The sequence below is a fragment of the Lissotriton vulgaris genome, chromosome 11 (genome assembly GCF_964263255.1).
Source record: "Lissotriton vulgaris chromosome 11, aLisVul1.2, whole genome shotgun sequence".
NCBI classification, from domain to species: domain Eukaryota; kingdom Metazoa; phylum Chordata; class Amphibia; order Caudata; family Salamandridae; genus Lissotriton; species Lissotriton vulgaris.
In genome coordinates, this window is record NC_141699.1 from 440,353,986 (window position 1) to 440,376,476 (window position 22,491).

Sequence of the window (22,491 nt, forward strand, 5' to 3'; positions counted from 1 at the left end):
CACACCTGACCCGTGCAAAATTCTCCTCATGGAGCCTTAATATTATGTTCAGGAGTGGGGGTGGAATGCCCAACTCCAAGAGTACAGACCAGATTTCCCCCCGTGGGACCAAATCAAAGACCGCACGGAGGTCCACAAAGACTATACAGGCTACCACCCTCCACCCAGATGGTTTTCCAATGTATCATGGTAAGGCGAAAAATTTGGTCCAGCGTTGAAGTGTTTTTTCTGAACCCTGCCTGGGAGGGACTCAGGATTGAATAATCATCAATCCATTCCTGAAGGTGATCTAAAATCCACCTTGCAAAAAGTATTTGGGGCAGGTCGATAAGGCTGAAAGGCCTGTCGTTGGCTGGGAGCAGAGGAGAGCCCTTCTTGAAGATAGGGACAATCTCTGCTCCCAGCCAAGTACAGGGTATCTCCATGCCTCTCAGGACTGCATTAAAGATTACCATTAGGTATGGCGCCCATATCTTAGGTTTGTGCTTGAAGAGGTCCCCCGGGAGTTTATCTAACTCCAGGGCTTTTCCAGCTGCAAGTTTTGAAATTGCAGCACAGACCTCTCCATTGGTGCCACTGGACAGCAGAGTATGGCAGCATCCGCCCTGGCTCATCTGCAATTTCGCCGGTATCCGCTGCATAGAGCGCGCGGAAGTGATCTTCCCACACGTTGGCGGCTATGTTAGCTTCTACTGCCGATACCATATCACCCGAAACGTATTGACAATGGCCCAGAACTTTCTTGGATTTCTAGTTTCAAGGGCGAGCATTAAGTTTGTCCATTTATCCTGATCCCATTCTACTTTGGCACAGTGTATTAATCGCTTATAGTTGGATCTCAGGGCTTAGATTTCAGTTTTGTTGATGTTATTTTTCAAGGATAGGACCAGCTCTGCCTTAGCCTTTCTACAAGCGGCATTGTACCAGGAGGGACTATTGCCCTTGGGCCCCCCCGTTTTTTGCTGGGGGATTCAATACCTCTGCCAAGCTACTGGTTAGTTCCCCATGCATGGCCCCAAGTTTTTTGCAGAGATCAGCGGAGTAAGGTTGCATAATTAAAATGCTGATCTCTTCTAGTACGGAGACAGTCCAAGCGTATAGCTTGGCCAGATCCTCTGGACGTGCTACTAGTTTTTCCCACCTAACTCTTCGTCTATTATTGTTTAGAGTCATCCCTGAGGCAGACACTCCATTCCCAATGTGTGGTTCTTTATTAATACAGGGAAGAGACATTTCCAGACTAAGTGCATTATGGTCACTCTTGGATCTTTGGATATCCTTAAAACCAACAACCCTATGCCATGGGTGGGATTCGACCAATATATAGTCTAACCGTGACTCCTGGCCGAGTTTATTAAGTGTGCACTTTGCAGGAATATCTGCTTGCACACGGCCATTACAGGCCCTGATTGAGTGGGTAAGGGTTAAGGCTATAATTTGAACAGCTAAGGGTGACCATGCCCTGGGGGCGGGGGCCACAGTTGGTGGGATTGCCCAATAATTATCCTCTTCGGTTTCCACACCATCTGTTAGGCCAGTTAATGGTTCGAACTGAAGATTTAGGTCACCCCCCACCACAATCGAGGTGCTAGATGGGATGGTATCTAGGAATGGAGATAGTTCCTTGATAGTTCTTGACTCGGATGTTATGTTTACGGGTCTGGAGTACACATTGACTAGAGCTAACCTGAAGTCGTTAGGCCACTCCAGAATCACACATTGCACACATTGCACCTCCTCAGACCGTGTATTCATAGGCTTAGCCATACACCCCAAGTGAGCACCCACCCAGATGGTTAGACCCCTGACGGGCGTCCCATGCACCCCCCCCATCGCGCCAGTATGTTGAAAGAAGCAAAGCCTATGAGTGTTTGGGCCTCTCTGGCCCAAGTTTCCTGAAAAAGAGATATATCGCTGTTATCAATAAACGATCCCCAATCCGGCCATTTTATTAGGCAAGCCTGCCAGATTCCAGGACAATATCGACAGGGTGCCATGCTTTGTTGTACTACCCCCCGTGTGGATCTTGGAGCCTGTATGTACATTCAAACTACCTGGGATAGGTGGTACGGTTTTTTATCCATCTAATGCGTTAGACTGGCGGGTGTTTGGTGGAAATGCACCGGCCAGTGGCCTTGGTTGATTATCCGATGCCTGGTTACTGCCCTGTATCATGGGTAATTGATTACCTGCGGGACTCCCTGTGGTCTTTGCCTGGGTGGTATTTACTTCACAGGTTGGCCCAACACCACATGCCGCCCCCTGCTTGGGCTGCAGTCAATCAACCGTATCCAGGCAACTGAACCGGTTGTTGCTCAAGTATTGCCTGGATGGTTGGATGTTATTGAATGTGCCCCTGTTCTCCCTCATCACCCCCCTTGCTTCCACTCTCACCCAGCCATCCTCTGTCCCTAGGTTAGAGCAAGGCAGGGCAGGTGGATAAAAGAACGACAGTGGAAGAGACTTCATAGATGTCTCAGGATCCCGGTTTGGCCAGTCACATATGTGGGCAACGGCCCTCGGGTCCCTAAATTTCACAAGCACACAATCTCCACTAAGATTTTTTACAGTGCTGCCCACCCAGGAAACTCTTCTAACCATCAAAATCTAGCTACAGATTCGAGCTGGTAAGGGTCTATTTTTATTAAGCCCGTTGGCTACCTTGTTTTTGAGTGATTGAAATGATTCCTTTCCTGTAGCATCTAACTGGGGGACTCCTGTTAGGACTACCACGAGGGGGCTTGCTTTGGGGGGTAAATCTATTACCAGTTTCTTGTGCGTCTATCTTTGTGTTAGGAGTGGGTTTATTGGATATTGTTGGATCATTAACGGGGATGTGAGGCGGGAGAATTTAGTTGGAGCTGCAATGCACTATGAGGTTCAGAAGAGGTGGGACGGGTGTTAGCTACTGATGTATCCCCTGATCTGTCACCGGATTAGCCCCCCTCTGCATATGCTTTTTAATTTTCCCAGAATCTGGCTTACCTGCAATAACATTTTCAATATTTGTCAACCTCAATTCTATCCGTGTAAATCTAGCTTCCAATGGTTTCAACACAGACTTTAAGATATCGGCCATATTTAACAGCAATGGATCATGCCCTACTGGTGCTTCAATACTAGTACTTGGCTCTCCTAGATCTGTAATAGGTACACTAGTTTCCAGGGAAGGAGCAGATTCGGTAACAGCTATAGGGACCTCCTTAGGACTCACCTGGCCCCTTGAGTCTGATGCACTAGCATGTTTAGCATGTTTGGACTTTCTGCCACATAACGTTTGGGCCCCCCGTTTTCTTTTTGGGACAGCCCCTTCCCGATTCCCCCGTAACTGTCGAGTGGTGGATCTTCCAGTACTATCCGCTAGTGAAGTATCAATCTTAATGGGTAAGAGGTTAGACTCGGGTATTGGTGGAAGAATAGAGTCACTTGATAGGGAGATGCGGCCCCCAGAGCCGGGCATCTCCATGTTTGATAGAACTTCACCACGTTCGATCAGTTCAATGGCGTGCACTTCTGAATCCCTCTCTGGGGTGTTTGCATTCGCTATGTGTCCTAATGACGATCTTTTGGCAGTAGCAATTTCCTGCGATAGCCGTTGCTTGATAATAGTTATTTCACGAGTTAGACGAGAGCTGGCTCTAGTTAGAAAATTGTCCAGTGTACCTGATACACAGCCTCCCGATGTCGTTCATTTGCTCCTTGTCTCCCGTCCCGGCATTTTCCACACCTAAAATAGTATTATTTATATCCTTTTTACACCAGTCCCTGGTCACGTCATGATGTGGAGATGAAAATCCAAGGGGGGTGGCCCTGTCCGGTCTCGCCCGGTCTAGAACGGGCTAAAAGGGGCACCCTTTGGCCCGGGCTTCGCCCGGCGTGTGCCCGTGCGCGTCCCGCGGTTGGCAGGCAAGGGTTTAACTATATAGGGGGAGGGATGGGTGGGAAGAGTCACAGCTGCCACCAGTTTACTCACGCTCGGGCTGCTGGTCCTCGCAGTCCCGCAGCACTACCTCCCACAGCGCTTGTCCAGGGCAATGATCCCCGAGTATCCCGGCTTGTAGGCAAGTCTCCACTCAGCCAAGGATCTGTTCCACAATGCTCCTGCAATCTGTATCTGAATTCTGAGCCCTGCTGTCCGCAGTGTAGATCGAAGGCAGTAGTTAGCATAGACATTGAGGAATGCTTTTTGTCACTTCTTCTTGACAAAATCCGAGGACATAGAGTACAATTCTCTGTGCAAATAATAAATCAAGGCTGAATTCAAATTGTGAACCCTGCTGTCCGCAGTGTAGATCGAAGGCAGTAGTCGGTACAGACATAGGTCTGTGGTGCTGTGCCGCTGGATTCGCAGGGGGCTTGTATGGAGGAGGCCCACGCTCATGGCAGCAGCCACGTGCCAGGGTGAGTGCCGCTGATCTGCAGACTTGTTGGTCTTCCCAGAAGTGAACCACGCCCAGGGCCTGGCCTATTTATTCATACCCCTATGCTGGAGTGGCGTACATTGGACCAGCCCACTCTACTTCCGCTTCTAGGGGGGCAACACAGCTACATGACCAACATCTTCCCCACTGCTTGAGGTAACTTGGTTGCATCCACTTTGCACTACAGTACAAGAATCAATAGTATATATCCACATGGAGAGGTTTGTGGTTTGCATTGTGAGGTGTGTGCAGCCCATCAGCGTTACACTTGGCATTCTGTGCATTAAATATTTAATGGTGACTTTCCTTCTTCATGTATAATTGGTGGCCACATCTCCCAACATTCAGCTGTTGTGTGGCTGAGGAGCCATGGTGTTTTGGGATGGTCCGTTGTCCTGTTTTGAGCTGCCTCGTGGTAGTAAGGGGGGGTGGTCGTAGGGAGGTTCTGGTGGTGGTGTCACTGGGTGTTGTGGCTTTGTTGGGTGTTAGAGCTGCATGATCAGTAGCTCTATCAGGTGTTGGTCTTTAGATGTGGCTGTGAGTTGGGTCCAATTCACGCAGTAGATAGTCGACCTCCTTACACCAGTTAAAGGGTGATGTTAATTTGTTACTGGTAAGCCAGCTTATTGTCTGCTTTTTGGATCGCACTGTAGATTTGGCTGGTTGTTGAAAATATGGGGAAGTGGTGTTTTTTTTGCACGGGAATGCCTACTTTGCATATCATTAGCGTTAGTTGTGGCTCTTGTTTGTGGCGATTTTGTTGGCGGAAGGTATCAATGGAAGAGTGGTGAATGATTTGCAGTTTTCACCAGGTTGAGAACACAGAAAAAAAGATATGTTTAATGAACATTATAATTAGAAATTAGCAGTTAAAAACATTTGAAATTCACTGAAAAAACCATAGGTTTTACAGACATCATAGTTAGGAATTAGCATTTAAATAAAGCTTAGAAATTCACAGAAAAAAACATAGGTTTCAGAAATGTTATAGTTAGTTAGACATTTCATTCATACAAAACAAAAGAAATTCCGCTGTTATAATCAGTTGAGCTAACTATAACTGGCGCCCCCGCAATGCACTGCTGATGACGTCACATATTACATCATTCATGACATGGTCAGTGACATCACTGATGACATCTCAAATGACATCACTGATGACATCATGCAGTGACTATGTGTTTCTATAAAATGTAAATGTTATATATATATGCCAAGGTGTATTAAAGAATGAACGTTTGGGAGAGATTCGTCAAGTGGGGGCTGAGAAAGAAGGGGAAATAGGAAATTTTGCGACGAGCTACAGCCCGAATTGCTGAACCGAATTACCCCAAATTTGGCAGAAAGGTAGAGGTTGGTTCAGAAAGCAGCCTTTTTTGAAAAAATGTTGTAAACATGTTCAGCAGTTTTTGAGAAATTCAAAAAATAAGAGTAAAAAAATCAATTTTTCACAGGAAACTTTGTGAAAGGCTACAGCCGAAACTACTGAACGGAATTACCCCAAATTTGGCACGAAGGTAGTGCATGGGTCAGAAAGTGACCTTTTTATTAAATGGTGTAAATCAGTTCAGTAGTTGCTCAGAAATTAGAAAAATAAAAGTTTCGATATCTGGGTGCAGCTTAAGTGCCGTGCACGAGCTTCGCTGCCAACACTCCAAACCAGGAAGTGTTGGCAGCCATTTTGTGGCTTGGTAGAAGCGAGTCGCCAGAAAACAGAGAAACAAATATATAAAACAAAAGAAGGGGGCAGTGTAGAAACATAGTGACCCACCAGGCCAGCTCAGGGGGTCCCAGAAGGGCCACTAGGGCCAAAAAAAGAATTTAAAAAGAGAAATTGCGCAATTTCTCTGGGGTCGCAGGTTTCCGCGTTTTATATTTCAATGCGGCCCCTAGGTGGAATAGGTTCCGAGGGCATTTCTTAAAAAATAATAGCGGGATTTGCTGGGGCTGCAGGGGCCCGCTGTGGTCCTTGCAGCTCCAGGGCTTCAGTCATGTTGGGAGGGGTGTTGCCCGGCCCCCCTCTTGGAGCCATGCATGTGCTTATAACTTTGGCGTTGTTTGACGAAGATTTATGAAACAGAGAAACAAAGATATAATACAAGAGAAGGGGGCAGTGTAGAAACACCCTGACCCCCTAGGTCTGCTCAGAGGACCCCAGAAGGACCCATAGGGCCAAAAAAAGATTATTATTTTTTAAAACAAAATCAGACCAATTTGCGCTGGGGTCGCTGGTTTCCGCGCTTTATATTTTAATGAGGCCCCTGGGTGGGCTATGTTCCAGGGGCATTTCTTAAAAAATAATAGCGGGACATGCTGTGGTCCTCGCAGCTCCAGGGCTTCAGTTATCTTGGGAAGACTGTTGCGTGGCCACACTTTTGGAGCCCTGCATGTGCTTATAACTTTGGCGTCGTTTGACAAAGGTTTACTAAATTATCCAAAAAGTTTCTCTTTTTGATCAGCCCTATATTGAAAGTTTGGGGGTTATTGGTCTAGGGGGCAGTTGATAAAAAAGGGGGTCGCAAAACGTGTTTTCTTTGTGCAATTTCCATACAAAGCTTTTGTGAAAACTACAGGTGAAACAGCTAAACAGAATTAGGCCGAATTCAGCATGGAGATAGGTGATGGTTCAGAAAGCACGCTTTTGTTTAAATGGTGAAATCCGTTCAGTAGTCTTTGGGAAATATCAAATTTGACAGATATTGACATTTTAGAATTCTGACATCTGATTGGCTGAGGCTTTATGAGCACAAGCTTGCTGCTGATTGGTTGTGAACTGTTGAAACTAGGAAGTGCTGGCAGCCATTTTGTGATTCAGTCCATCAGCCCGCATCTGTCCGTGTAGAAGCCATCGGGTTCATAGTGTTATCACTGCGAGGCAACACTAGTATCTGTGTCTGTGTGAGATAACCTATTCACGCTGCCTCTCCCCACATCAGTAGGTCGCGGCTATGCCTTTACAAGCCAGTGCGTTGCCTCGGAGCTCTGTGAGTGAGTCTGTTCGCACGATTCGCTACACTAATGAAACAGTACTGCACTACCCTGAATCCTAAAACACTAATTCCAGCACAAACCTTCAAATACTACACAAACACACTGCACTACTCTAAATCCTAAATCAGTACCAACAGCACAACACCACTGTACTACCCTAAACTGTAAAACAGTACCATGAACGTGAGTGCAGCTGCGTAAGCCACTATCTCTAATAAGTGATAGTTGGACACAATATTTGACAAGTCGTAGACGTAATCCATCAGCTGACCGGGACAGATGTGCTCACTCCAACCACTGTACCCAATGTGCACCAAGGCAGAATCGGGGAGTAGGCCAATTTGCTCTGTGCATACAACACATGCAATCTCAGAGACCCAGTTCCCAACATGCATGCCAATCATCCATGCATGCTATGAACGGGCATCACCATGACACTCCTGTTTGTGGACCAACAGGGGGAGCACACACCCATTGTAATCCATGTCAGCGATCCACACTTTAGAGAAGCACACGTCCATGCACCACTCGGATAGGCACCTGCAATATTGCAACACAGGTTGAACGCAGGTTGCGTCCGCAATGCGGAAACTCAGCCGGTAAGTGATCCACAACAGTGCCAAAGGCAGTGCACCCAGGACATGCAGCAGACGTGCAAGGTATAGGTGGACGTGAATGAAGTCGACTGTGTGTTCTGGATGCCCTGCCATTGCGTCAGTGGCTCTGCCTGTAGCTGAACTGGGTTGCTGTGTGCCAGTCTTGTGGATGAAATGGCACAGCTTGGACAATGAGCCGGGTCTGTGTGCAATGGGTGCAGGGCAGGGGTGTTGTGGGAGTACGTGTGTAGGCCATTTCACACACGCTAATTATGACGAAGGACTTTTGAGTTTGGGATGTGTACTCGTTGTTCTCAAATTGAGCAGTGCGTAGTGTGGGAGATGGATGCAAATATTATCGTATCTGTCAGGAGGGCTGGCCGCTTGCAAGTTCCTTCTTGTAGCAAGCAGATGTGCTCTAGCAAGATAGCTCAGCCAAAGAACCTTTCATCTCTACAGTAATTTCTCCAGCTGCATTCAAACAGGATGTGTACAGAGGCCAGTCATGGGTGTTGTGGGATGTCTGCGACCCTGGTCATCATGGATGGGATGCCCAGCACGTAGCGCAAGGGTGGGTCACTGTGTTACGTTGCCAAACAGCAGCCTCTCCCTCCCATGAGCCCCCACAGATTTGTGTACTGCGCTGTTGTAACCCGAGCACTTCTACGGCACACCATTGTAATGCTTATTTGCACATGTCCTGCGGCATTCAAACCACACTGTGACACTGCCCTTTGGAGGTGGTGCATGCCACTTTACAACATCGACTGCTGCGGTCCTTGTGGCAGTCACACCAAAACACAGAGATACATTTACCGCACTTCCTGCACATGGACATGTCGAATACACCCCGTTCCCCTTGTTGGATCGGCACAAGCCGCTTGTTCATGCAGGAGGATGCGTGCGAAGCTACATGTCCAGGCTCACTGCTAATGCTGGGGTGACATGGTAACGTCCCCTGAAGACAGCACACTGTGATGTTGCAAGGTCTGTGCCTATCACTCTAACAATGACCACAAGGACACACTTGCTCAGATGAGGGTTCGGGGGCGCTGGCGGTCCTGGGGTTGTTGCGATGAGTGTTGTGGCCCTCATGGGTATCTGTGTATCATGCATATTGACTCTATGGCACCTGTGGGTGTTCCGATGTGGCTCTTGGCTGTATTCCCTTTCTTGCTGCAGGTAGTCTTCCTGCTTAACACCAGCGGAAAGCAGGTGTAAAATCCCTGGTGCTAACGAGGCTTATCGCTGGTATTTGTTTTGCATCACAGTTTTTGCCTTTTGTTGTGAAAGTTTTGATGTGGTTTTTTCATGTACAGAAAAATAAACGAACTGGGCAGTGTATCCCGTCAAGATCGAGCACCTGACCCACTGTTCCCAATCAATATAAATAGAATGAGATTTCTTCATTGATGTTGTGTGTACACGGTAAATGTACCCACTACCACAATGCAATTCAAAACAGGATTTTAGTATTTAGAATAAATCGCAAAGGTGTATCTCATGTGTTTTTACATGGGAACGCCTACTCTGGATCTCATTATCAGCAGTTTAATACAACCAAAGTTGAGATAAATCCAAAACACTATTCACTGTGCAAACTGCAGACATCACCAGTATTCCCGCGATAACTGCCCCAAAATTTAACACCATGGTAGACTCCACCAAATAACAGTAATAAGAACGAGAAAGAGTCACACAGAATTTCAGTAACAACCAAAAACTTTATTGAAATTTTACAAACTCAACACAAAACAACAAGGCGGAAGACTTCTGTCGGGTCCATCAATGTTGACGCCACAGCCTGGAAAATAAAGCACAAAATAAGGATGTGTGGCTCATATGAAAGGAGTGAGACACAAAGAAAGAGAGAAAGAAAAAAAAGCCAGAGAGTGAAGAAAATGAAGAGAGTGAGAAAGGGAGAGAGAGTGAGCAAGATAAAAGGAAAGGAAGAAAGAGAGTGAGAGAGAGAGAGAAGTGAGGGAAGTGAGAGAGATAGAGAGAAAGACATCGCCGTCCCATGCGCATCCATGACTAAATAATTACCTGCTGCCACTGGAGTGTCTACCAGTAGGCACTCCATGTGTCCCCGAAAACTCCAGGGCCTGGTCCTGCCACCATGGGTTGGTACACATTATGTGGACATGCTCCGCAGCCCTGCAGATCCCACATTTGTCGCTGATTCCTGAGTCATCAATGGCGGAGACCACATCAGCTTGTGGCGCCGCTAACCCTCTGTAAGGGAAGTCAGCGCTACATGGTGGTAGGCCGCTGATGGCCATACAACTTAGGGTGCAACTAACATAGTGCAACTCAAATCAGCGCCACATGGTGGTAGGTCCCTGAGGGCCACATCAGCTTCGGGTGGCAATAACACTGTGCAACTCAAGTCCGTGCCACGTGGTAGTAGGCCCCTGACAGCCACATCATCTTTGGGTCGCATTACCTTGTGCAACTCAAGTCCGTGCCATGTGGTAGTAGGCCCCTGATGGCCGCATCATGTTTGGGTGGCACTAACCCTGTGCAACTCAAGTCGGCGCCACATGGTGGTTGGCCCTTGACGGCCATACAGCTTAGGGTGCGACTAACCCTCTGCGCAACTTTTCATGGAGTCTTTACTATTCAGACCCGTAGAGTGTCCGCCATCCAGTCACCACCAACAATAAAGGATGTGACGTTGTCGCTCCATTATATTTGTGTGGTCACATGGTCAGTGGCCCATTTGCCGGGTGGGTGTGTGCAAACCTGCCCTCAGGGAGTGGTTGTGACATGTTGACAACTAGACCACTGACCTGCACACCAACAGCGAGTAAGCCTGCGACAGGTAGCTATGTGGGGCCAAGGTCGGAACGTAATCGGAGTGGGATGGCATGGCGTACGACTGAACAGGGCAGGGATAGTAAGAATGACTCTGGGGCTCTGGGCGTAGTTCAGTACATGTCCGGACAAGGAAGTGACTAATGCGTATGTTCCCATTGTAGTGTTTATGGCACCAGAAACCCAATAGGCTATGTAGCATACTGTGACTGGCATCCGATTAGATGAGCATCATTGATTTAAGGTGAATCACTGTCTCTACATTCTTCCACATATTCATACATAAATTAGGTAAGAGATAACACAGCAATGCGTCACTGGATGTTTATTGCACATCCAGTGGGGTTTAGCAGCTGGAGCGGTAGAGGGACAGGGCAAGCACACTTCACAATATGGGCTAATGGAGGGCGAACCAGAGTCCATCCGAGAATGACAGGTACTGCGGAACTGGAAGGGTACAATCCCCAGTGAGGTCGCCATGTCATTGGTCATTTAAGAGGATATGGCAGGCCATGTCGCGGACCAAGGTGAGTGCATTAGAGTGTAACATTGGACATTGGAAGAACATGGGGCTATGTGTGGCACCAAGGATAAACAGGCCAGGTGGCGGAAATGAATTCTAGTGCCTTCTTCTGATCTCAAACCCATCCACTTCCTCGTATGTGTGCACTGCCCCACCTGTGGTTTTTTCTGTACCAGCTGCGGGACTGTCTGCCACAGACACATGAGTGGACAAAGGTGGATTGTTTTCCGCAGTGTGTGCCACTGACACATCAGTGGACAGTGATGGACTGCCTTCCACACTGTGCGCCACTGACACTTCTGGGGGTGCAGTGGATACGCCTGTTACACTGTGAGGCACTAACACACCAGGGGGCAGAGATGTGAAGGGTGTGGGGGCAGCAGCATTCATCTGCGCCATGCCTCATGGCAGTAATACCATGATGAGGATCTGAAGGGCATGGTAGATGCCAACTACATTTCGTGTTCAGCGGTGGGTGCCATCCTTTACGTCTCCATCCACAGCATGTCTTCCATGAGCCTCTGCATTTGTGGCAGGCCATGGCATTAAAAAAACTTTGAAATTCACTGAAAATACCATACGTTTCAGACATGTTATAGTTAGAAATTAGCATTTAAAAACCTTAGAAATTCACTGAAAAACCATTGGTTTCAGACATGTTATAGTTAGTTGGATATTTCACTCGTACAAAACGATAGAAATTCCCCTGTTATAGTTAGTTCAGCTAACTATAACTCACGCACCCGCAATGCAGTGCTGATGACGTCTCATAATACATCATTCATGACATGGTCAGTGACATCACCAATGACATCACTGATGACATCTCAAATGACATCACTGATGACATCATCCACGTGAAAATCTCATACACCTCCTCACACTCTAATATAACCTTTGATACATCCACTTTGAAATATAGAGTATCGTTTACAAAACCATCGACACACCAATACCAGTTACTACAAACGCACTCACTGATTCCTAGGTCTAGACACACATCCACTCATTCACCCATACAGTCCCTCATACATGCAGTCACTCATAAATACGTAAACAAAGGAAATCCAACATTCAAAAGTGAAGGGAAAAGAGTGATCAATAAATGTTGAAGCACTCAGTGTTTTTTAAAATACCCCTCACACACCAAAAGGCCCCTTGGTGTCATGCTTCATCATCGGGGTCTTCACACCCCTCTATCGGGATGCGGCGTGCTGCGACCTACGGCTACGCGGGAGCACTTATGGTGTTGACTATGTGTGGTGTACAATGTGTGGGGTATGTTTTCAAGTGAGTGGGGGGGATGTGTAGTGAAGAATTAAAAAGTTCCTGGCACTAGAGTATAAAAAGAAAAACAATTTTATTCTGAACTCTGGCTGGTACTGTTAAAAGAAGTGCAGGACGAGGTCAAGGCTGTTGTATTAATGAACAGGACCTCTGGTGTGCGTTGTTGTCGACATGTTTCGGAGACAAGCTCCTTCCTCAAGACGGGGGCACAACCTCCCCTCCCTACTCACGTCTTAGTTATTAAAAAATGTGTATTTACAGAAAAGTGAATCTTTATAAGTATAGGCTAAGTGTGCCTACAGCGGTCTGCTACAAGCACAATGACTTGTGAAGCTTCTTTGTAGGCTTCATGAGCAATATAGGAACATCGGGGTGTCGCTCCAATGGCTATAAGGACAGGACACTCTGATCGCCGCCTTACCACTCACGCTGCACCAGCGGAGCAGCGTGAGGGGTAAGGCGGCGATCAGAGTGTCCTGTCCTTATAGCCATCGGAGACATCCATTCAGTTACCATTAGACTCATACACACACTCACCCTCCAATACAGCTGTTTCCACATGCACCTTTGAACCCATACACCCAGTGAATCAACCACTCACACATCTATGCACAGAGTCAGACAACTCTCACCCACCCACACACTCACTCACTCTTCTATACAAATACTCGGGCAACCAATCAATAACCCATAGAGACACTTATGTAGCTACTGAGCAACCCATGCAGCAGGTTACAAGACAACAGACAGACTGATACAGACATTCACACAGTTTAGTACCTAACCCATGCATTCAATAAGACATATGTAATCACTCATTTATACAGTCAGTCACGTACCTACTAAATCCTTTATACAGACACTTATACACCCTCTCATTCTTCAATACAGCTTGGCATATATATGAAACAAATTTAAACTTTACAGAAACACACAGTCACGGGATTATGTCATCAGTGATGTCATTTGAGATGTCATCAGTGATGTAATCAGTGATGTTAGTGACCATGTCATGAATGATGTAATATGAGACGTCATCAGCAGTGCATTGCGGGTGCGCGAGTTATAGTTAGCTGAACTAACTATGCCAGGGGAATTTCTATGGTTTTGTACGAGTGAAATGTCCAACTAACTATAACATGTCTGAAACCTATGGTTTTTTCAGTGAATTTCTAAGATTTTTTAAATGCTAATTTCTAACTATAAGGTGTCTGAAAACTATGTTTTCTTCAGTGAATATATATATATATACATAAAAATATGTTTTGGGGGAGAGACCCCCACATGCTCGTACTTACCCTTAATGCATGGTAAAGGCATGACTTGTCAAGGCATATATACATTGCAAAAACATACGCGGTAAAAAATGCATGGTCAATGCACAACATGGTAAATACCTTGTTGTAAAGGCTGTTTCCCTTTTGAAATGCATATTTAAATATAAAAAGGAAACTATTAGTGCTCTCAAAAACATCCTACATTTCTCTTTTGAAAGGCTATATCTTCAAAACATCTTTGTGTACCCAGCTCTTTGTCATTGAATCTGTAGTGAGCTTTTCCTGAAAGCTAAATACAACAAGCTAGATGTAAGCAAATAATTGCTAACTGAACTCCCTCCCTAATGGCAAGGTATCTAACTGAAACATGTGGCTTCTAGAATAATTTATTTTTCCCTGATTACACCTTGATAAGACTGGAAAGTAATTAGACATTTGTTAAGAAATGTACCTTTTCTGCAGGATCACCCGCAGTTTCTTTGCCTTTTTACTGAACTCTATATTTGTTGCCTGGAGAACTGCTGCACTTTTCAACCTGCTAACCACAGGTAACGTGTTTCTGTTCTCCTTTTTAAATTCAATAAAATTGGCTAACAGCTAATTGGCACATTTAGTTTAGATTAGTCCAAAGTAGATGGTACTACTTGTACCCAGGGCTTTCAAATTAAATGCTAGTAGTGGGCTGCAGCAATGATTGTGTAACCCAATAAAGTAGCACAGTAAAACATGTCTCCAGACTGGTCACTGCAACTTGTGTGTGCATTTCCAATCCTTTTGCCAAGCCAAAAATGTCCTTCTTAATGCTAATAAGTCACCCCTACAGTAGGCCTTTAAAGCCATAGGGATAGGTGCATAGAATTTAAAAGAAGGATCTATAAATTTGATAGTTTACATGTCCTGGAAACTAAAAACCTCCAAAGTTGTATTTCACTGTAACAAGGCTAGCAATCCCATAGATAAACACTGGTTTACACTATTACATTTAATAAAGGCTAAATTCAGTTTGGGGATAGCTAGAAAAAGTGGAAACTAATTTTAATAGCAATTTAAAATCCAACTTAATGGTCAAGTCTCAATTTTCACTCCCAAGCACACGTACAAGTTCAAACAAGGTTTCCCTTTAAATGTTAAACAGCTATAACGATATGAAAGTATAAGTTAACAATATTGTTTCCAATTCAATTCTTTGTCTCGCTTTATTCGGATTTCTTCCAAACAGCCAACAACAGCCAACGTGTTTTGCCGCGATAGGTAGTGATCCTGCGACTTTCTCAAGGCTGTACAAGATAAACATACAAAATTGTGTTGTATTTCCTTGTATCGTTCACTGTCTCAGACAACATAAGTACAAAAATATACAATTTTAATGGATCTCAAGATCCAAAATTAGAAACAAAGGGCACTTAATAGTGATGATCCGTATTATTAATTTAAGAAACATCATTTAATTTCAAATTAGTTATCCAGCTGTAAAAGCGATTCCATACAAGATATAGGATCAAGATGGAGAGAACGGAAACTCAAAGTTCACACTGGTTCATGATATTTCAACCTTATCACCCGAGGAGTAAGAAAATTGGTAACTGTGTTCAAAATATAAAGATTTCAAATCCGTGATAAGATACATGCAGTGATGCCCGTGGTATCATAGTTATTATCGCCATATTTCGTGCAAGGAAGTGGAAATAGGCCACTAATTATAAGAGTGTGAGAACAAAGGATCAAATTACAATACCTATATAGTCCAGTGAAATACTTTGTAGAGAATAAAAAAACGTAAGTATAGATGCGCATCTCAGGAAATCATTGATTGTCGTGTAATTATCTAAGTCTGTAAGGTCAACCTACTTTCTGCGCGGTGATACTTTCAACCCACACATGGGTTCTGATGAACATAGAGGACGCTATATATGCGTGACTCCTTGTTAAATCCACTCACGAACAGTCATCATTACTTTCTAAAATCAAAAATTTGTTTTGTCAGAAACCGTGTATGAAACTGTACATTTACAAAAAGAGTAATTATGGAGATATTTGAAGATCTAATAAGTCACTCCCATTAAGCATGTGTTATGCCAAGAATTCAATCCATGAACCACTAAGTCATTCCAAGTATATTCGTACTAGTAGCCCTACGTCACAGTTGTGGACCGAACCGCCTCCAAATCACTCCCTGGCTTCACAACTCGTAATGGCACTAATATGTTTAAAAAAACCTTGCTAAGTAAAAGGGTCCATCCGCGTTATAAACTTAACGCATTTAGTATTCAACACAACATAATCATCCACTAATTCAAACTCACGTAAATACATTAATGGGTCTGAAAACGCCCTGCTAAATCAAAACACCCCATCCGCGTTATTAATAAAGATGCTATTTTCTCGTGCTTCCCCTTACCTTCAACGTCAACGTAGAGTATTGCTACGCGGAGCAGTTTCCTCTTCCTATTGTGTTTTCCATGTGCATGTTCCCGGCATACTTGGCCTTTCAAATATACCCAACAGCCTCACTAACCATGTTCGCTATTGAGTGCTCTACCTGGTTGCAGAAGTAAACATCGAAAACTGACTACCCGGTTACCGTCTCACGGCAGCCATCTTGGTACTATAATTAAACAAATCTGAAGAGCCACATAAGAAAACCCTATGTGTTTATCGATTCGACATGAAAGTAAATGTCGTGATTCTCAAAACTTTTTTCAAAATGTAGCACGAGAAACAGTAGAAACGCTATTAAGTGCTCCAACCGATTGCAAAAGTGAACATCGGACAAGGACTACCGGGTTACCTTCTTTCAACAGCCATATTGGCAGTATGCTTTAAGAGTTTAAAATGCAACATAAGACGCTGCTATGTATTTATCGATTTGATATGAAAGTAACGGTCGGAATTCCCAACATTTTATGAAGATAGCACGAAAATCATTAGAAAACAGTAGAATTATGCAATAGCAAAGTTAGTGAAAAAATGGTATCGGAGAATGTGTGTTCTCAGAGATTTTATACCGTAAAGTTAGCCTCATTTGATTACAAATAGAGTTATAATTACTTTACCGCTTGTGAGTAGTGTTATTCTAAAGTGTATTGTAAAGTGAGCTGACTCCATGGTTGAATAAGGGAAATATGTAGACCATGAGCTCTCCATCAAAAAGAAGCCTAGTACAGTATACAAGACATTATATCAGAATACAGATGTAACTCAGTAAGTGGTAAGTTTTACCAAGATCAAGAGAAAAGGTCATAAAATGCAGAATTCCTATTCATTCGTTAAGTTCACAATAAATATAGCACATTGATATAATCAACGCTTCTTTTAACACATCATAGTAAGCAACTGCATACAGTGATATGGTCAGGCATACTCTTAATCATACATAATACATGTCATCTATCATCACCTAGAAAGTAATGTAACTCCTGGTCGATGTTAAGACCGCACTCTGTGCTACTCATCCTAAGTATCCACAATGCTTTTCTCCTGCCCGGCATACGTTCTCTATTACCCCCTCTTGGGTTTCTAGGTATTTGGTCTGTTCCATAGTATTCAAAAAGTCTGTTTTTGGTTTGTAGAGGACAAATTGACATGTGTGCTGCTAGGGGGTACCTCATGTCCCCTAGTTTAAGCCCTTTCCTGTAAAGCTCTAATTGTACTGCCAATATATATTTTCTTGCATTTGCACTCAATAGCATACACCACAAATTTTGAAAGGCAATTAATGTAGTTCTTTATCTCATATTTTCTGCCATTGGGACTGTGAAAATGTGTGACCTTAGGGGTTGCCCATTTGCACGCTGTACATTGGTTACAACTGTGAAAAACCTTGCTGTGTTCAGTTAGCCAGTTGGCATTAGCAGGCATAGTAGGGTAACTTGGGCTTAGAATGTTTCTGAGTGTGAGTGCCCTCCTGTAGGTAATTGATGGCCTTTTAGTCACATATTTCCCTAAACACCTATCTGCACGAAGTAGGTGCCAGTGTTTGTTCAGACTCCGACTCAATATTCTAGACCAATCATTGTATCCAGTAATTAGCCTAACAGTATCTTCTCCCTTACTCTTTTTCTGGTAGTCCCTCAATGTGTCCTCACATTTCATTTTGTCTATTCTAGACTCAGCCTTCCTTAGTATGATTCCATCATAGCCTCTACTATGGAATCTCCGTAAGGTTCCTCTCTTCTGTTCTTAAAAATCACTGTTGACACTGCAATTACGCCTTACCCTCATCAATTCCCCATAAGGGATGGCATTAATTTGATGAGGCGGATGCGCACTTGTAGCATGTAGTAGTGAATTGCATGCTGTTTCCTTTCTGAAAATCTTACTTTCAATTTTTCCTTCTTTTATGAAAAGTTCAATATCCAAGAGAGAAATTTTAGTTTTACTATATACTGAGGTAAATTAAATATTATAGTCATTGTCATTCATATACTCGATAAAGCCTGTTAGTCTCTCTTGGGAGCCCGTCCATATCATTATGCAGTCATCTATGTATCGTCCCCAGTATAAGATAGAGTCATTCCATTGTTGGCCCTCTGGGCCCCAGATCCTTCTCTCCTTGAGCCAACCCATAAATAGATTGGCATACGAGGGAGAAAATCTGGAGCCCTTTGCCACTACCTGTTTCTGTCTACACCATTTGTCCTTGAACAGGAAAACATTATTGTCAAGGATAAGTTCCACCATCTAAATAGGCATTTCCGTGCGTTTAAATGCACCTGCTGCCCTTTTATTCAACATCCTCCTTATTACCTGCAATCCACATTCAATTTCAATACTAGTGTATAGTGGTGTTACGTCTAAGGTTACTAGGTACATATTGTCATCCCAAATCAGATTGGATAGTATGCCTAATATATGTTTCGTGTCCCTTATGTACGAGGGTAGGCTTTTCACCAAGGGATTATTAAAAACATCCACATATTCTGAAATTCGTTCAGTTGGTCCCCCAATCCCTGAAAGGATTGGTCTTCCAGGTGGGAATGGCATTGCTTTATGCACCTTTGGCAGCGTATAAATGCATGGATATCTAGGTTTGTTAGGTTTCAAATATGTCGATTCATCATTGTCTATTAATCCCAAACCATGTCATCTTTTTAGTTAGGTTGTAATGTATTCCGTCAAAGCCCACATGGGGTTACGATTCAAATTCAAAGGCTCATAGCAACGTGGGTCATTAAGTTGTGTGAGTATTTTGTTGTCATAATCTTCAGAGGTCATTAGTACCATGTTACCCCCTTTGTCCGCCTCTCTTATAGTCAATTCCTTATTCTTACACAGCTCCTTTAGTCCTTGTCTTTCCCCCCATGTTAGGTTGTCATTTCTATGTCTAGTCCATTTGTGCTTGTCCTCATGCTTGTCTAGGTCAGCTAATACCAATTTGTGAAATAGTTCTAGATTGTTGCCTGACGTTAGTGTGGGAGACCATTTAGATTACTCTTTCAAATTACTGGATATACTGTAGTCATCACTGACACCTAAATCTCTCATAACTATTTCCGACGTAATTGCCTCATCCTCACATTCACTCAGTGATAACAACAATTTTGTGTCCAAGATATTTTGAATACCAATGTCGTCAGACACTATAAAACCCAAGTTTTTATGCAGTTCTTTATTGCCAGTCACCATTGAATCTCATGTTGAACACACTTATGATTTGAAAGTCCGGGATTAATCCGGGGATACGAGCAGAGTAAATCTGCTGAATCGCGAGCTCGTGTCAAAGAGAACAGCTGTCCCGGACTTTCAAATCATACGTCTGTTCAACATTCACACCTCCTATTAATAAGGAACAAGCTACCACGATTGCCTCTGTGCACCCGTTTTGGTGCACATCTAGTGATGTCTCCCTTTTCTGCCACGAATCCTTGAGGAGCCCTGGAGCCCCCTATCATCCCAACAGCTGGACTGTGAGAGATACCCCGTCTCCCTTCGGTGCCATCATGGTGCCCCTCTTCCCTCTCACACCACCGCAGTCCTGATGAAGACCCCAACAGTAAGGTCAAAGACACCTACGTTCAAGGGGTCGAAATGTCGACTCTCTCGTACCTGCCAGTAATAAGTCAACAGTTATTCAATAACTGTGATATTGTGTGGTATATGGCATTATACTTCTAGTATTTAGACGTTGGCTATTTGGTGTATAAAAATCTGTACATCTGAACTCTCTGTGATTTATTGTCACTACCTTTCAACCACCCTACCCTTCACTAACCACTTTTGCACCACCTCTCCCATTCCGGGCACCGCCTTTTTGAATTTTTCATAATACTGCTTTCTTACAATAGATACTTGTACTTTTGAATTTCCACCAATGTGATTAAATAACATTGTGTGTCAATCGATTTTTTGTTTGTTTCTTGAAAATTGTTGTAATTGTTTTATGATTGTGTTTTCCCTAGTTCATTCCTTCCACTTGGGACCCTTCTCTTATATGCCATTAGTACCCAGGTCCCAGTGATTCCGGGTTTACCCTTTTTTGTAATTACCCCTGTGTGACATGGCATTTCAACCAGAAAGTGGACAAAGGGCTATGGTTGTGGGAATGGGTACTTCCTTCCTTGACAGGATGGGCTTGAAAGGATGCGTACACTGTCGCTGATAGTTGAAGCTCACACCTATGTCACCCTTCCTTTGGTCTCTCTAGTCAGGCTGGCTCCAAACCAGCTGATGGACAACTGAATTCAAGAAAAGGTATTAAGTCCAAATGTAGAGGGATTCATTGGGACTGACAACATGCAGCATCCGATCAAAGTTGAGGCCTTCCTGAGCATGGATGTTGGAATTTACCCTCTTGGAACTTTCCTGTATTCATCAAAGACCGCACTGGGACCTCACTCTTCAGAAGCCCGCTGTCATTGAGTAATGCGCCAAATCCAGCTTGCCCCACTGATGATTCTTCAATAATTCCACTTACCTTGGACTTGTCCTCCGACCCATCTATGGCCCTTTCAGACTTCAACGTCTACCTTGAGGCCCTGCCTCACTGTGCTCCTACTCTCCATCTGCTTTTAGTCACACACACTCCCACTTGAACCTGTGCTCTGTCTCTTGTGTGGGGCTCTTTGTGCCTGCTTGAACTTAAGCTTTGGCTTTGAGCTAGTTATCTTTTGCGCCCGCTCTGTCCTTTTGTAATTCCGCACCCATGTTTTTAGTGACTGTTTTGTTTGCTCTGTTCAGTCTTTTGTGCACACTTTTGGTGCTCTTTCTCATCTCTTTGTGCCCATAATTATGCTACCCCACTTCTTCCCTTGAGACGTTGTGGTGATAAGATGCGCTATATAAAAACTTTTGACATGACATGACATGACATGACATGACTTCTGGGATGCCGTCTCCTTTCCCTCTCTGATGCTTTTACCTTCTCTTCCTCCATCTCTCCTTGATTGCTTCTCCCACGTGCCTTCTCCTGCTGCTTTCCCCCCCACTTTAGGCTTTCCCATGCTCCTCCCCTCCTCGGACCTACTCAATGGTAGGTCCTGTCTGCACGCACAGCATGCGTGCTGAAGGTATGACATAGTCAAGACCATTGTGCCCTTCCACACCTTGACCATTCACAGTGCCATGGACCCTGATCCATCCGACTGCCACCGCTACACTTCAGCCGACCTGCTAGTGCACAACACCGGACTTTGACAGGGTTGCTGCTCCTGTACCACACCGCATCGCACTGTGGGACAATTTTCATGTTCTCATTGCTGCTTTTTTTGCAGTGTTACTCACCACACACACTGCACCCCTGCATGCTCCTCAACACCAGATCTCTTTGCAAACACACAACCGAGGTCTGATACCTCATCAACACTTACTCCACGGACATCCTCCTTCTCATCAAAACTTAGCTCAACGCATCATCCACCCCAACATCGCAGGAGCCATCCCCCTCGGCTACAATATTGTCCACAGCAACAGGCTCCATAAAACTGCTGGAGGAGGTATCACAATCACCCACTAAGACTCCATCACCTGCACTATCTCAATGAATGAACTAACTCTTCTCATGATACACTTGCACTTCTAACTGCATCTCAACCACTCATGACCATGTCAGACACACCCACCTACTGTCCACCCAAACTCTGCCCCACCTTCAGAAACATAAGCACCAATTTCAGCCCTTTGATCGAAATTAGATCTAATGACTACATCCTACTTAGTGGCCTCAACATCTATTTCAAAAACACTATGGACCGCAACGCCAATGACCTCCGAAAAAGCCTCAAAATATCAGACTTGTGCAGCTTGTCAACCCAGTCTTCACAGCCAGCAACAAGATCCCCTTCAGCCACCTCACCCTCCTCACATGGACTGACCACTCCATCATTCACCTCTACATCAATGTATACCACTTCAGCAAATCAAAACTAACCATCATCATTAGCCAATATTGGAACAACATAACAGAAGCAGACTGGCCCCACACCCTCACATCCGATCAGCCTATTCTCATAGATTATTTACAGAATGTCCTATCCACCTTCAACAACTGAATCTCAACATGTGCCAACACTGTGGCCCCCTTGAAGAAGATCAAACATATCAGACCTCTTGCTCAAGCCTGCTGGTACACGGTAACCTAAGAG